Genomic DNA, 18,200 nt, shown 5'->3' with positions numbered 1-18,200 from the left:
GTCATCTGTCTTATATATGTTTGTAATTCTCCAGCACCTGAAGCTCTTGCCACATCTCCTTATGTCAATCTATCATCTTCAAATACAAGCTTGTCTTCGGCATCTTGCAAGTTAGCACCCATTTCTCCTACCAACCACTCATTTGAATCATTAATATCTTACGATGAGATTGAATCGATTCTATTTTACAAATCATGATGAGCCTTCAAAGCTTAATTATACTTTATGTAAAAAAGATCGTGCAATCGTTGATGTTCCAACCGATTTCTTCTCTTCGAGTGAATCTGTCATGTCATATAATTTAAAAATATATTAATATATCTATCTAAATAAATAAATTAATTAAAATAAAAATATTTAGTGATCCTTACATGCTTAAAGACACTCTAGTTTCGCTCACAACCCGAAGCACTACATGTCAAACTAAGTACTTTGATAGCAAATTGCTATAAGTTCGGAGTGAAGTTTCCAAATAGACTCCACCATTCAGCTACAAAATTTATGTTATTATTAGCAATAACATAGTAATATAATATATATGAAATTAATTATATCAAATTATTAATACTTGGAGACGTAGTTGTAATCTTGCAACGCACTGATATAACCGATCCAAAACTTATGCATCAAACCCAACAGATTTAATTTTATAAAAGAATTCAGGGTTCAAATAATATCCTGCTGCATGTAAGGGACGATGAAATTGACAATTCCATCTTTCATCAATGATTGTAAAAATTTTCTCATATTTTTCTTCATTTTCATTAAAAAATCTTTTAATCGTCTCCTTTGCTCTATCCATAGCCTCATAAATATATCCCATTACAGGCTTATTTTCATTATCCACCAACCGAATGACTCGAACAAAAGGGCTCATTACCTTTAATGTATAAACTACATGATTCCAAAAGGATGGCATTAAGATGATATCAGTAGCCCTCTTGCTTTTGCTTCTTTTGCCCATTTGCTTGTCACCAATTTCTCAGAGGTAAACATGTTTCTCAGATTATGTTTTTGACGATGCACGCTCTGTAATGTCAATAATGAAGTAGCAAATCGGGTGACACCATATCTCACTAATTCTTTATTCCCTATAAATTCTCTCATCATATTCAAAGCCCCAATATGATTATAAAAAAATCCAACAACAAAAATTACCCTTTCTAGAGTTTTCTTGATGTCTAAGATCTTTCCAATATCCTCCAACATTAAATTAATACAATGTGCTGCACATGAAGTCCAATATAAGTGTTGTCTTTTTGTTTCAAGCAATTTACTTGAGACAAATGATAACAAAAATGATAAGACTTAAGAGTTTAACACATTTAATTGAAGATAAAATAATTAAAAATTTTAAAAGATTAATATTGCCAGCTAATACATAGTTGCTTCCATTGTCGATTATGATTTGAACGACATTTTGTTCTCTAATTTCTTTCACAAAGTTGTCAAGTAAATCATATATCTTATCTCCAGATTTTACAAAAGATGAAGCATCTATTGACTTTACAAACATAGTCCCTAAAGAACAATTAACCATAAAATTAATTATACTCCTGCGCCTCCTGTCAATCCAAATATCTGACATAATAGAGCAACAATGTGTTGCCCATGATTCTTTATGACCCTTTAGTAAGTCATTTGTATAATTCAACTTTTTTTGCAACAATGGAACTCGCATCTCATAATATTAACTTGGAGGTTTTAATCCTGCACTATATCTTCCAATAGCTTCAATCATATCCTTAAAACTGTCTAAACGAGTTGTAATAAGGGGAAGACCAGCCTGATAGAAGAAGCGAGCAATGTGCTGAATTGTTCTTCCTCTTATTTTTTATCACAAGCATCACTTATATTTGTTTGTCTAAATTTTGAGCCTCTTGCTTGGCCTTGTTGTTTCTGGGATCCTTGAAACATATATAGATCCATCGGTCCTTTTTTACCCTTTTTAGTACTCATAACTTCTTTTCCTCTTTTGTCGTATACTTTTTTTCCACTTGAGTTAATACTCATAAAATAATCTTCTTCTTCGTCCCTGAGATGTTCAACATTGTCTTCTGGTAAATTCCCATAAGATTCATTCTTTTGTGTCTTCTTTTCATTCATATAACTCAGCAACTCTTCTTTTACCTCAGGTGGACACTTTTTGCAAGCTACTGCATTCTTGAAATTTCCTACTAGGTGTTGTTTTGCACGAAAAATACCACCTCTAGTAGTCTTATCGCAGAATATGCAAGTCACTGCATTAGGATCTTTCGGATCCTTCAGATAATTATAACTCCATGCAGGATCTTTTTTTTATGCTATTGGAGACTCTATTGAGTTGCTCTGTATACTTGTCATTTATCTTGAAACCTAACAATAATTTCAAATAAATAAAAATTAATAGTATTAAAATCAAAATAATATATTATTAATCTAATAAATACAAATACTATTATTACTCTATTATTAACAGTATACAGTATACTGTTAACAGTATACAGAAGGAGAAGAAGGAAGAGGAGTGTAAGGGGGTGCTGACTGAGAAAAGAGGAAGCGGCAGCGAGCAACGGGAGTGGGAGTAGGAGCGATGAGCAGCAAGAGCGGCGACAGCGGTAGCGGTAGCGAGCAGCAATAGCGGCGAGCAGCGGGAGCGGGAGCAGGAGCAGCAACGAGCAGGGTTAGGGTTGGGCAGCGACAACTGATATCGGTTTTAGTTGGTTCGATTGAACCAACTAAAGCACCAAGACCGAACCAGACCTAAAATCCTGGTTCGGTCGCCTGGTTTAACCTAGGCGCTCGCCCAAAGCGTCCAGCGCCTAGGCTCGGGCGAGCACCCAAGCAGTACCTCTTTGAAGCGCGCCGCCTGGAAGTGAAGCGAGGCGCTCGGGCCTTGCCTCGCCTCGCCCGAGCGCCTAGGCGAGCGCCCAAGCGTCTTTTTAAATCACTGCTTCCTTCACCACTTTCTCCACGTCTTTCTTGTTTCCCTTCCTCTTCCTCCACCATCTCATCTTCTTCCTTTCTCTTCCTCCTTTCTCCTTCTCTTATCCTTTTATCTTCCTCCTCTTCCTCCATCACCTCCTCTTCTTCCTACCTACTTCAACTTCCTCCTCTTTCTCCACTGCCATCTGTGCCTTTCTCATCTCCTTCTTTTTCCTCTTTGAGTCTTCGGTACATACTAGTGTACAACATGTCGATACACATACCAACTAGTACATATCGGTCTGGCTAGGGACCGATACCGGTGGTCATACGAGACAACAATCCTTGGGTTGCTTAACAATGATGTTAATGTGAACAATTATTCTTGGGTTTCAATACAAACAAATGCTTAAGAGTTAAGAAATTAAAAGCGTGAAGGATGTTGAGAATCAGGAGAGGGGAAAGATGGTCGCAATATTTTCTTTCATTGGTAATCTTTTAAAGTGCTAATAAGTAATAACTATATATTTCATGCGAGATCGTATTCTACTCTAGGATTTATTGGAAGCAAAAGTATCTTCTTTCTTCAAATCCTTGCTTGGCACTTGTATTTTTGCCAATCTAGCAACATCTTTGGAAAGAAGTTCTTAATTTATCTAGTAGTTTTGTGTCACCATTCAGTATTTTGTACTCTTTGCAGTGTGATTGTTGAAGCTTTGAAAATGGACAGTCTGCAGAAAATTTGCTCATCATTAGAGCCCATTCTTAGAAGAGTTGTAAGAGAGCTTAAAACTTATTCCACACCAGAGTTTTCTTAAAATCATTTTCCAGCATTCTATGATCTGCCAATTTAAGTTACTTAATTTCATTAAAGAATTTGCACTTGAAGAATCCACAACATGCCCATGTTATCATTTCTCACTTTGATTTTCCAGTGCGACATCTGATTATTGTATAAATACATCTTTGACACCATTATTTGAGATAATACATTTTTTAACTAGTTTGTTTGTGTACACAAGGAACTTATTCAATCAAATAATAAAAGAAGATAAGCTCTATTTTTTTAATCTTGATTAGTATTTAAAGTTAAGTCATGTCGTGTTGACTTTCTATGTAAATGATGTTTGTTTGGAAGAATTTGAGTGACACCTCTAAATTACATGTGTAATATACTATAGTTAAATTGCTCATGTAGCAGATATTTCTCTCATCTTGAGATTCTATAGAGAGAAAGAGATCTGCAAAAGCGATTGCCTCTTGTTGGTGACTGACAACCAGACAACCTGAGTCCTTTCCTATTCATTGGGATGCTAAGTCTTCTCTATGAGTGGTTTTCAGTCTCTAAAAATTGCATTCGGCTAATTTGTAAATCTATCTATAGTTTGGTCAGATAATTAATGCTTAAGATTGTTTGAATCCTTTTATTCTTAAGTTAGTGTAAAGTATCTCTTTCTTTTTGTCTGATTGCTTTGGATATATGTTGTGATTTGTAAAACTTCATTTCTTTATTCCGTAATTGTGTTGTTTTCTCATTCTGTTGGATGTTGAAACATGGCCCCTAAAAATGATTCTCCATCTTTTTCTATGACATTGATAACTCACCTTCTATGAACTTTCAATTTTTTGGTCTCGAAGTTCTATATTCTGAATGGACCCTATTTATTAGCAATATCTGATGTTTCTTCTTGACAATCTGATGCTGTATGGTGCTTCATTAGGTCAGTGAAGAAGTTGAACGAGCCTTAGCAAAGCTAAGTCCTCCAAAAATTGGTGGAAGGTAAGACATATTATGACATCATACATCATGAATCAGATGGATTCTTTGAGAATGAACTTATTTTGGATTTTTTTTCCTCTGCATGGAATTATAAGTGACTAAGATGTTATAACCAAATAGTTATGTTGCCATGCTTTCTGATACAATCTTTCCGGTAAAATATCTGAAAGCATGTCAAGTTTCTTGTGAACTTGTTACAGGCTGCACAACAAGTGTTTAAATTTAATGAAATGAAGGATGGTTGAGACAGATAACAGCTGTATATTATGATTTTTAAATTGTTGTCCTAGAGTCTGATTGCTAGAATTTTAATTTATGGCCATTCTGATTGTAGTCTATTTTTCAGAAGCTACTATAGACATATATAGGCATGAGTCTCATGCCTATATGGAGGTTAGGGAGGGGCAACATATTTAACCTAATTATTGCAATAGAGGCAATAACATTAAGTTGTTGACAGGCCTCAATGAGATAAATGGTGCAAATGTATATATTGGGTTTTGAAAGGTAGTGTTCAATAGTCTTTAACAGAATTGTCTCAAAACCTATCCTGATGTTATTTTCCTACTGAGAATTTTATGTATCTTATATTAAAAGGAAAACAAAATTATTAACATTTGCTTGGTTTAGCAAAAAAAGCTGCATAAAGTCTAGCAAAAAAAGCTTTGGGGAGACTATAGTAAGTGAAGAGTGCATTACATCACAAACAGCAATATGAAGCAAAAGTCTGCAAGGTAATAAGTTATAAGAAAACAGGAACAAACTTTTCTGTTACAGCAGAAATAATGGAGTATGACGAAAGCAGTGAAACATGAGGAGAACAAAGAGTAAGTTATGACTGGGTTACCAAATTTGTTTGATGAAAATGCATTCTGTAAGAATGATCTTTGCTGCACATCTTTCTGTTTTAAGTCTAACCACATACTGTTCCTATAAAAGATAGGAGTCCTTAGGGATAAAAGTAGGTAATAAAGGTAGTTGACCAAATCGGATAAAGATCATAATCAGAAAGTACCCAATCAATTACAAAAATTTCATAAGTGGAATACAACTAAATAAGCTCATGTCTAATGATATCTAGCTTTGTGAAGATGTTCTAAAGTTGTGATAATATTGCCTTGTAAATTGAGAATAGGCCAATTAATCTAATTAACTCAAACAAGAATTAATAGAACTCTGCACAAACCTAACTTTAAGACTTGCTTTATCATATTCAAGCCATTCAATTTCAGTCCATCTTGTTAGTCTTTGCTTGTTAGTTGTGATGTTTCCCAGTAATTGATGTGCACATCTAAAGAAAGATTATTTCCTTCAGTTTGTTGCTTATTGTTTGAAGAAATATTAGCTTCATTTTTATCTACCGATAGTAAAGAACTGATTCATCATCTAGCCTATAAGAAGGTCACCAATTCATCTTCTAGCCTATGAGAAGTTCATTGTTGCAGCATCATTTCTCTGAGGGGTAGATTTGGTAATTTTCCAGATTTAATAGTTTTAAGGGTATTCTTGGAATCATCAAATTTCAGAATTGGTACTGCAACTCAGCCCTGCCACTTGGACATATGAGTTATCCTATGCCTAATATGCATCTTTGACTATTTATGCTTGTTTCGATTCCTGGATTAGGTGCTTTATGAATAAAGACTAGCATTATTGCTTGTTTTGCTTCAATCTTCTTGTTCTCCAATTTATCAAGTTTCCCTCAGTGTTCACAGTTGGTGGGAAATTATGGTTTAACCAACTATGAAAATTCTTTACATGAATAATTTCTACTTATGTAACACTCTTTTAGGATCCTTCTGAATTCAAGAAATGCAGGTCTTCACCGAAGCAAATTGAAGGTCCTGAAGAAATCTCCAGCTTCATTTCCGGACAAGACTATCCTTATCCCATTTTACTGGAGGATAAGTAGAAGGGGAACAGGGAGCTGAAATTCATGTTGTGTTGATTGATGCAAACACTGGCCATGTTGTCACATCAGGACCTGAGTCGTCTGCAAAACTGGCCAAGTTGTAGTCCTTGAGGGTGATTTTAGCAATGAAGACAATGATGATTGAAGAGTTTGACAGTCATGTAGTGAAAGAACGCGAAGGAAAAAGGTCTCTTTTGATTGGAGACTTATACGTCTCATGGAAAGAAGGTGTAGGAACCCTTGGAGAGCTCACATTTCCAGACAATTCTAGTTGGATACGGAGTAGGAAATTTAGGCTTGGACTGAAGATTGCTTCAGGTTTTTGTGATGGTATTCGAGTCCGTGAAGCGAAAACAGAAGCTTTCACTGAAAGGACCACAGAGGGGAATGTAGGTCAGCTTTGCACTATCTTTGGTTTCTTTTTCTCCATTTACTTAAGTTTTCTTTCTGATGTTTATAGTGGACAAGAAACACTATCCACCTGAATTGAAAGATGAAGTCCGGAGATTGGAAAAGATTGGTAAGGATGGTTCATTTCACAAGAGGTTGAATAAATATGGACTCTTTACAGTTGAAGACTTTCTCAGACTTGTTGTTAGGGATCCCCAGAAACTCCGCAAGGTAAGTTTTTGGTTTTCTTGTTTGCTGTAATGAGTCTCTTATTACCTCCACTGTTTGTGGATCTAATTTACTTCACAATGTAGGTTCTTGGAACTGCTATGCTGATGAACACTATCGCAACTGCTATGCTGATGAACACTAGCTTCTTGACCTCAGCCAGGTTTTGATAGTCGCAACTGCTATGCTGATGAACACTATCTTCCAACTCTATTGAATGTAAGTACATTAGATCATTTTGCATTTTGGCTTTCCTGAGTAATAGCTTATCTGGGAATTTAATAGTATCAATAACCAGACAGGACATTTCGACATCCTGCAGATGGTGGATCCTATTAGAATTGCCAATTGGTCCGTAATACATGTTGATTGGTCTGAAGGAAAGTGGCATCCAAAAGCATATCGAGCACAAGATGTCACTTTTGAGCTCCTGAAGAATATTTCAGTAAGCATTCTCTCTTTAAAAAATTCATACTTTAGAATGTCCAGATGCCTCTAAATTCTTATTGGCTAATATGGGTTTTGTTGACAGTCTATTGATGAGAGTTACCATTTCACCAATGATGAGAAGGTAAATCTTTTAGAACTTGTGTTCGTATATGCTGATTCTTTCCTCGTTCACCTTTTCCTGATTTGCTTTCTCTATAGTTGTCACAATCACCGAAAGAACATCAGATTAGGCAAAAGTAACTTAATCTTTGCAAGCTGACCGCCATGTTCTATAGTTTTTCTTTTCCTCCGAGTTACTTCAGTATATTCATGTGCTTAGGTTGAACGAAGCTTATAATAGGAAATTGGAACATGTTGCAGATATCCATCTAAAATTCTTGTATTTTTGTCGTAGATAGTGGTAAGCGGTAGGACTTTGCAAGAAAATGCTTGTTCTATATGGTTATGTCAACCAAAACCTTTAAAATACTATGCAATCATATAGAGTAGCATGATACGTGTGTGAGGCACAGAACAAATATGGAGGGATTGATGACCTACTATCTAAGCCTTCAGAGAAGCTAATAAAAAAATATGCGGATGGATGAAACAGAACTACTCGATTAGAAGCCGGTATGACTTGTAAGAAAATAATCATGTATGTTGAAACAAGTCAAATATTTTCTCAGCATGTTCACTAGTTGGAGGATTGAACTCCAAAGCACCAAAAGCATCTATTTTCATTTTTGTTTAGATAGTATTATTTGGTCCTTTACTATCTCTTACCCATTATGCAAATTCTGCATACTAAAAGGTTAAGTCATGCTTAAAAATAATAACAACAATGGGTTACAAATCGTGGCAAGCATGTATACTATGTTGGAATATCGGATAATTGTTCAAAGTGATCGACTATGTAGTATTCCGAATAATATTACTGTTGAAGCTATTAAATAATTGTTTAATGCCATCGACTGTAACAATCTGGTTAATTCATGCCGAATCATAACTAATACTACAAGAATTTCATTTTCTTTCCATGTTTGACTTGTATTTATCGTCACAAAATCTTTGCTGCTATCTGTTTTCAGCTAACAATTATACAACACAATCCGAAAGAGAAACTAATCACTCAAACTTGAGTACACCAAATCTGCTATTTAACTGTCCTTCCAGTGTTTTATAATCAAAGACCAACCTCAACAGTAGTATTGAGTTCTTTTTTGTTTATATCAATCATGTATTTATTTATTTATTTTGCAGAAAGTGGTGACAGTGAAACCTTGTTTGTGGAATGGAATGAAGAGACTTTGCTACTTGTTTGCTAGGAAATTTTATCCTGAAGCTCTTCACAACCTGATGCAGTTGTTCTCTAATGACACCCTCATATGAGACACATCAGCAGGAACACCATTGTTTGGTCTGGTTGTGCCTCCTGACATCACATTGTTGAGTCATTTGCTCCATGAAATCCCTGCCAATTCTTGAACTCAAGCCACCTCATTTTGACACCAAACTCCACCATGTAGCAGCAGAAGATTGTTGGAGGCAATTGGGATGACTTGAATCTATGTTTCTCTCTAAGTAGGGATGAGGTGGATACTACTTTATTTGATGGTGCACTCCACCCAGTACTGGTCTTCTCTCTGTTTTGTGTTTTCCTGGTTATTTGATCTCTTGAGCAGCAAAATTTTGTTAGTCCATTTAACTTTATAGAGTGCTCAATTCTTTTGTAGAGAGAGAGATTATAAAACACTTTCTTTGTGAAGTCTTTATGGCAAGTCTCTTATTCTTTTTTTGAAAGAAAACTGAAGCACAAACAGAAGTGAATAATTTGGTTAGCAGATTCATAAAAGATGTCATTAAAAAAACTTAAACAATGGAGAACAACTTAAAAGTTCTGAACTTCTAAGATCTGATCTCAAACACAAGCTATATGGTATATTGTGAACATAGTGAATAACAATTATTATGTAATGGATGTTAATACGTACAACATACATATAATGTTATGATGTATAAATCAAATGTAATGTTCTATATCACATTAAAATCTGACATAATTTATAAATCATACATAAAAATGATATAATAATGTTTAAAATAATAAAAATCTTCTTGGATTTGGTCGGATACTATAGAAGATTTGTAGAAGACTTCAAAAATAGCAGCACCATTGATCACACAAAAAAAATATAATGTTAATATGGGATGATAAATGTCAACAAAGTTTTTAGGAATTAAAGAAGAAATTAACTGGTGCTCCTATCTTAGTGATTCCTTGCTTATGCATCTAGGCAATTAAAGCCTCACAAGAAGAACTATCCTACTTATGACTTAGAGTTAGGAGCTATCATTTTTGCACTGAAAATTTGGAGGCATTATCTCTATGGACAGACTTTTAAAATCTTCACAGATCATAAGAGTCTCAAATATATTTTCGTACAGAAAGATTTAAATATGAGACAAAGAAGATGATTGTACTTTCTAAAGAATTATGATTTTAATATCAACTATCATACTGGGAAGGCTAATGTAGTTGCTGATGCCTTAAGTAAAAATACCTATAGTCTTATAGCCTATATGAATATTTAAAGAAATTCTATGATGATGGAGTTAGCAGACTTAAAACTTAAACTTTTATCGGAGACAAATAAAGGTTTTCTTGCGTGTCTGATGGCACATTCATATTTGGTGGAAAAGGTTAAATAATATCAGAAGGAAGATACATATATTTAGATGATAATTAAGGAGATAGCTCAAGGATTTAGACCCAAATTCCTCCAAGCCGAAGATGGTTCTATTACATTCTACAATCGACTTTGTGTTTCCGAAAGCCATCTACTAAAGATTTAATTATTGGAGGAGGCACATAGATCAAAATTTAATATCCATCCCGGGACTACTAAGATGTATCGAGATTTACGTCAAAACTATTGGTGCCGTGGTTTGAAGAGAGATATAGTAGAGTTTGTTTCTAAATGTTTGATATTCCAACAAGTGAAGATAGAACATCGAGTACCTATGGGGAAATTGCTTAGGATTTCGATTCCTGAATGAAAGTGGGAGCAAGTCATTATGGATTTTGTAACAAGATTACCCAAGACTACGAAAGGATATGACAGAATTTAGGTAGTAGTAGACAAACTTACTAAATCTGCTCACTTCCTCCCTTTTAATAAGAAGTATTCATTGGATAAACTAGCAAGCTTATATATTAAGGAAATTATTCGGGTGTCAATTAGCATTATCTCAGATAGAGATCTAAGGTTCACCTCTAAGTTTTGGGGAAGTTTACAAAAATCTTTGGGCATATAGTTAAAGTTGCTAGTCATAGGTGCCCAGCAAGCCAATCACGTGAGTGATGGCACGTGTGACTTGATACAGAATCTTTTTGCTTATTATATTTTGACGTATATCACTTTATAACTATTGCATAAATGCATACATATATTGTGATGTCCTTAGATTTGTGCAATGGGAATCGGATCGTGATGAGATCACGATAATGAGATCGATTCACCTTTAAACACATATCCTAAATAATCCCGGTCATAGGTTACTCGAGAGGGACATCGTGATAACCGGATAGACTGGTGTGCTATATACCCGTCCATATGATGGATGCAGCTGGTCTCATAGCTGCTCGTGAAGGGACACTAGGGATACAATACAGGTGCTCATTAGAGAATGAGTTCACTGATTGATCCGCTTACGGAATGCTGGATGGTTGATGATGCCTTAATGTCAGACAGCGATTCCGTAGTCCTAGTGGTGTATCTGGTCCTTAGACTTGAGACACCAAGGATGTCCTATATGAGTGCTCCACTCTTCGATACCAGACTTATAGGTTTGGTTGTCCCAGATCTAGTACAGCTGGTCTTTGGGAGTGGTAGTCGACCTTACGAGAGCTATTGAGTGTCGATAGAGGATCATCCACTCTCGGCGTCATGAGAGGAATATCCCATGTGTTCTTGCTCAGACAAATCCCTGGCCAGGGTCATTCGGGTTGAGAGAGAAAGAGTTCTCCGGCAGAATCCGATTAGAGCGAGACTCGAGTAGAAACCGTATGGGTCTGACAACACCATACTCGATATACGGTCTCTGGGATATTAGATGGATGAGGGATTATAGGTACACGGTAACTGAGGACAAACAGGTCCAATGGATTGGATTCCCCTGTATCGTTTGGGGACTACGGCGTAGTGGCCTAGTACTTCCGTAGTCGATGAGTCAAGTGAATTATTACAGAGTTAATAATTCACTGAGTTAGAAGGAGTTCTGACGGGTATGACTCACGGCCAGCTCGATATTGGGCCTAGAGGGTCACACACATATGGTAGGTATTGCGATGAGTACAGGTTCGGATATGAGATATCCGACGGAGCCCTTGTCTTATTGGATGTAGATCCAATACCCACTAGGGGAGGACCCATTAGGGTTTGACAAGGGACCTCTATAAATAGGAGGGATTCAGAGCCTCATAGGCTAGAGTTTTTGCTTGCCTTTCCTATTCTCCTCTTCCTCTCCACCTCAGAACAGGCCTGGAGTCTTGAGGAGCGTCGTCGCAACCCTGCTGTGTGGATCACCGCTAGAGAGGAGGACGCTTGACCTCCTTTACCCTCTCCTAAGGATCTGCAAGGAAACAGGGATATACGATCTCCCTAGGTAACACAATCTACTCTATACGCAGTTTCATGTTTCGCGGATTTTTGCGCACCAATCTTCACACGACGACGAACATCTTTTTGGGAATCGGGGATTTTGTTTTCTTGTTCTTCCGCTGCGCATGTGATGTCGCCCCCAGGATTTCCCAACAGTGGTATCAAAGCCAGGTTGTTCGTGCGAATGATTGGTTTTGAACTGCGTGTGTTGTGTTTAGGAAGAATATTGACGTCAAAATCGTTGACGCAAAAGCGAGAAAGGGCAGCAACAGTTGTTGCCCTCGATCTGCGTGCGTGAAGCGCAGCCAAAGGCGGGCAGCACAGGGGCTGCGTCTGCAGCAGCTGGCCGGCGGCTTGCTTGCAGCAGGCTTGCTGCCGGCGGGGCTGGCAGCACACGGGCAGAGGCGCCGCAGGGCAGCAGCGTCTGCCGCCGCAGGGTAGCGACGCCTACCGCCGCAGCTCCCGCGGGCGAAACCCCCCCCACATGGGCGGTCACCCGGCGGGACAGCACCGCCCGTGGAGGCGACGGCGCCCACGGGGGAGCCCACCTGCAGCGGCAGCACCGCCAGCGTGCGTGCCGCCTGCAAGCGAGGGCAATGCCTTCGCCCCGCCGCACAGGCCGCCGCCGGCAGGGTGGCAGCGGCGGCAGCAGCGAAAGGGGGAAAGGGCATTAGGGTTTTCTGGGCAAAAGATAGTTTTGCCCCTCGGAATTTGAGAAATTCCAGTTTCTGTCTTTTATCCAAATTACGAAAATACCCCTTACGTTCAGAAATTCCCTACATGTCCCTGATTTCAGAAAATATTAATTAATTAAAAGGTTTAGTTGATTATTATTTTTATTATTATCTAGTAGTCCTACATAATGATGATTATTTATACATGTGATGTATGATGTGTGGACGGATGATCATGGACCGTGTGATGTGTGTACTTGTGATTATTATTATTGAGGTCTGCGAGCCTCCATTATATTTCTCGTTTATTATCGGGCCTGCGTGCCTATGATTAAGTTGTAATCACATGAGGAGGCGTAGCGGGAGCGTGGATGCGATAGCGGGACCCACGAGACGGACGATCGCGATGCATGAAGATGCATCAAAATGTCAACGGAACCGACGAGGATGAGATGGACGATCACAGGGCATGGAGATGCACCGTTGCACACATAGATCTTGATGTGAGTGATTAAGCCTACTGGCTCGGGCCTAATCACATTAGGTTGTGGTCCATGATCATCTGGTGTGATTGCTTATACACATACTAGATATGTATATATATTTGCATGCGATGTAGGTATATATTAAATATGTATATGTGTGACATGTCATATTAGGAGACCAAATCTTAGAAACATCTCTCGATAATATTAAGTCGGTAAACGTGAGGCAATTAGATTGACCCACGTGACCTTCTATCGTTATAAGTAGGAACCGATTCCCGGTGTATGTTTAGTTGGTCGAGTCCCTCGAGACTCACCTATATCGCGATTCGCTATCTTGCTTACGACATAGAGATGTCACCGGTGACCTGAGGGCATGGTATACTTGGTCGAATCCCTCGAGGGTATATCATCAAATCAGACTCATCTTGTAACGAAGGTGTTTACTTAACCGAGCATCATGGTTGGTCGAGTCCCTCGAGGCCATGGTGATTCGGAGGCCGAACAGGACGGGAATCACAAGTAGTTGTGATTGGTAAGAGTTGCCTACCTTTTAGGCTTAGTGTGATTGGTCGAGTCCCTCGAGGTTACACTAAGACGCTGATTGGATCCTGATCCCCACTAGAAGTCTGCCGGAGACTTTCATTTCACGTGCTGAGGGTGTCGCGTGACTCGTTAGTAAAATAGTGGGAGCATATTAAGATAGAAGTCTATATCTTGATAGTTTATTTCTTGCAAAATCTGCATGTTATTCATTTCTGCTGCATCTTTATTTTCAGAAAATATCGTTTTCAAATCCCTTACGTGGCATACTTGATGTCAACCGCCTCACTGGTCCAAATTATACGGATTGGCTCCGTAACTTGAGAATTGTTCTCACAACGGAGAAAATCGTGTATGTCCTTGATACAGTGATACCTACGCCCGAAGAAGGGGCAAACGAGGATGAGATCGCTCGCTACGTGAAGTACATTGATGACTCCACTCTTGCTCAGTGCTATATGTTGGGCTCTATGACTCCTGAGTTACAGAGACAACATAAAAAGATGGATGCCAGATCCATTCTCCTACATGTTCGCAAATTGTTTGAGGAACAGGGAAGGACTCAACGATATGAGATATCCAAGAGCCTTTTCCGCGCTAGGATAACTAAGGGGACACCGGTTCAGAACCATGTCTTAAAGATGATTGAGTGGATAGAGAAACTCACAGGTCTAGGAATGGTCCTAGAGGATAACTTGTGTGTGGACATTGTGCTTCAGTCCCTACCAGATTCCTTTTCACAATTCATAATGAATTTTAATATGACAAGCTTGAGGTGACTCTCCCAGAGCTCCTTAATATGTTGAGGGAGGCAGAGAGTACTATTAAGAAAGAGAAGCCAGTTCTCTACACTGGTGAGACCAGAAAGAAAAGGAAAGCAGAAAGGTCCCTTAAGAAGGGAAAGGGCAAGGGCAGACCAGGTAAAACAAAAGTTGCTTAGAAAGACCCAGTAAAGGACAAAGGCCAATGCTTCCACTGTGGTAAAAATGGGCACTGGAAGAGAACTGCAAAGAGTACCTTGCAGAAAGAGCGAAACAAAAGCTTGATGAAGCTTCAGGTACATTCATGATCAGTCTCCATTTGTCAGACTCTTATGATAACACATGGGTATTGGATACCGGTAGTGCTTATCATATATGCAATTCGTTGCAGGTTCTGGCAAGGCCTAGGAGACTAGAGAGAGGCGAGATGGATCTCAAGATGGGTAATGGAGCAAAAGTTACTGTAGTAGCTGTTGGCGAGGTCGCCCGACATCTGCCTAGTGGAGCTTTTATTGCATTAGATGCATGTTATTTTGTTCCTTTTATTATCAAAAACATTATCTCCATTTCATGTTTAACAGTTAGTGGATATAAATTTATTTTTGAGAACAATGGTTGTTCGATATTATTAGATGATAAGATCATCACGAAAGGAACATTGCATAATAGTTTATTTATGTTAGACACTACTCCACATATCATGAATGTAAATGTGTCTAAGAGGAAACGAGATGAGGTAAACAGTGCATACCTGTGGCATTGTAGGCTAGGTCACATCCATGAAAGAAGGATTCAAAAGTTACTAAATGATGGATATCTAGATCCATTCGACTACATGTCATATGCAACTTGTGAACCTTGCATTCGTGGAAAATTGACCAACTCTCCATTTAGTGGAACTGGAGAGAGAGCCACTGAGTTGTTGGAACTCATACATAGTGATGTATGTGGACCCATGTCAACTCATGCCATTGGAGGTTACTCCTACTTCATTACATTTACTGATGATTTCTCAAGGTATGGATATGTGTACTTAATGAAGTACAAGTCCGAGGCTTTTGAGAAATTCAGAGAGTATAGGAATGAGGTGGAGAACCAAACTGGAAAGAGTATCAAAACTCTTCGATCAGATCGAGGAGGTGAGTACTTAAGTACAGAGTTTACTCAGTTCCTCAAGGACCATGGGATATTATCCCAATTGACACCTCCTTATACACCTCAGCTGAATTGTGTCTTTGAAAGGAGAAATTGTACGTTATTAGATATGGTACGGTCCATGATGAGTTTCGCTGACCTACCCATCTCATTCTGGGGATATGCCCTAGAAATCGCAGCTTACCTTCTGAACAGAGTTCCAACTAAGTCGGTAGTGTCTACACCATATGAGATATGGAAAGGGAAGAAGCTTGATCTTAAGGTTGTTAAGATTTGGGGCTGCCCTGCCCACGTTAAAAGACACAACCCCGATAAGTTAGAATTAAGGACAAAGCGATGCAAATTTGTGGGATACCCCAAGGAAACTTGTGGGTATTATTTCTATTATCTCAAGGACCAAAAGGTCTTTGTAGCTAAGAGAGCAGTGTTCCTTGAGAAGGAACAGATTCTTGGCGGAGACAGTGGGAGAATGATAGAGTTGAGCGAGGTTGGAGAACCAAGCTCAAGCACCACTCTACAGCCCGAGTCTGTTCAGGTACCTAATACACAATTTTCAACTTTACGCAGGTCTGATAGAGTATCACATCCTCCTGAGAGATATGTGGGACATATTAGAGGAAAGGATGTTGAGGATATTGATCCTCGGACCTACGAGGAGGCTATTATGAGTATAGACTCCGGGAAGTGGCAAGAAGCCATGAATTCTGAGATGGATTCTATGTACTCTAATAAGGTTTGGAACCTAGTTGATGCGCCCGAAGGTATTGTACCCAACGGTTGCAAGTGGATCTTTAAGAAAATGATCAGAGTAGATGGAAAGGTAAAGACCTATAAAGCAAGACTAGTGGCTAAGGGGTATCGTCAAAGGCAAGGTATTGACTACGACGAAACCTTCTCACCCGTAGCAATGCTAAAATCCATCAGAATTCTATTGGCTATTACAGCACACTATAATTATGAGATCTGGCAGATGGATGTGAAAATTGCATTCCTCAATGAGAACCTCGAGGAGGAGGTGTATATGATGCAACCTGAGGGATTCGTATCCAAGAACTGCCCAAATAAGGTGTGTAGGTTGCTTAGATCCATTTATGGACTAAAGCAAGCTTCCCGAAGTTGGAACATAAGATTTGATGAGGCAATCCGATCTTATGACTTCGTTAAGAACGAAGATGAGCCTTGTGTATACAGAAAGGTAAGTGGGAGTGCTATCACCTTTTTGGTGTTATATGCGAATGACATCATCATCATTGGGAATGACGTAGGAATGCTATCCACAGTAAAGACTTGGTTATCTAGACACTTCTCCATAAAGGACTTAGGGGAAGCATCCTATATCTTGGGGATTAGAATCTATAGAGATAGATCCAAGAGGATGCTTGGCTTGTCCCAGTCCAGGTACATAGAAACCATTGTCAAAATGTTTGGCATTGAAAATTCTAAGAAAGGGCGAACATGGATATGATACCTTATGCCTCAGCAATATGGTCTATCATGTATGCCATGCTATGTACTAGGCCTGATATAGCGCATGCTCTGAGTGTCACGAGCAGGTATCAGGCGGATCCAGGCTTGGAGCACTGGAAAGCAGTAAAGTGTATCCTTATGTACTTGAGAAGGACTAAGGATCCTTTGCTAGTATATTGAGGTAATAGCCTTAAGGTTGAATGCTACACTGACTCAAGTTTTCAGTCTGATGTCGATGATAGGAAGTCGAATTCAGGGTATGTGTACACCTTGAATGGAGGAGCAGTGTGCTGGAAGAGTTCCAAGCAAGATACCACTGTTGACTCGACCACAGAGGCGGAGTACATTGCTGCATTAGATGTAGCAAAGGAGGGAATCTGGGTGAAGAAGTTCATCATAGATTTGGGAGTCGTGCCGGGTAGCGAGGAGCCGATCTCCTTATATTGCGATAATAACGGGGCGATTACTAAAATAAGGGAACCCGGGTCTCATCAGAAGTGTTCTGAGGAGGTTCCAACTTATCAGAGAGATCGTAACCCGAAGATATGTAGCAGTGGAAAGAGTTCCATCCGAAGAAAACATTGCAGATCCACTGACAAAGCCGTTGTCTCATTTTGTCTTTGAGCGTCACAAGGGTCTGATGGGGATCAGACACATAGGTGATTGGCTTTAGGTCAAGTGGGAGATTGCTAGTCATAGGTGCCCAGCAAGCCAATCACGTGAGTGATGGCACGTGTGACTTGATATAGAATCTTTTTGCTTATTATATTTTGGCGTATATCACTTTATAACTATTGCATAAATGCAT

At 38.8% G+C, this 18,200-nt stretch overlaps 1 pseudogene; it reads left to right on the top strand.

The window, feature by feature from the left end:
- Nucleotides 1-14,356: 14,356 nt before the first annotated feature.
- Nucleotides 14,357-17,791, top strand: LOC135628643 (uncharacterized; annotated as a pseudogene).
- Nucleotides 17,792-18,200: the final 409 nt, after the last annotated feature.

Source organism: Musa acuminata, chromosome BXJ3-1, assembly GCF_036884655.1.
Source record: "Musa acuminata AAA Group cultivar baxijiao chromosome BXJ3-1, Cavendish_Baxijiao_AAA, whole genome shotgun sequence".
NCBI lineage: Eukaryota > Viridiplantae > Streptophyta > Magnoliopsida > Zingiberales > Musaceae > Musa > Musa acuminata.
This window is presented reverse-complemented; position numbering and strand designations above follow the sequence as displayed.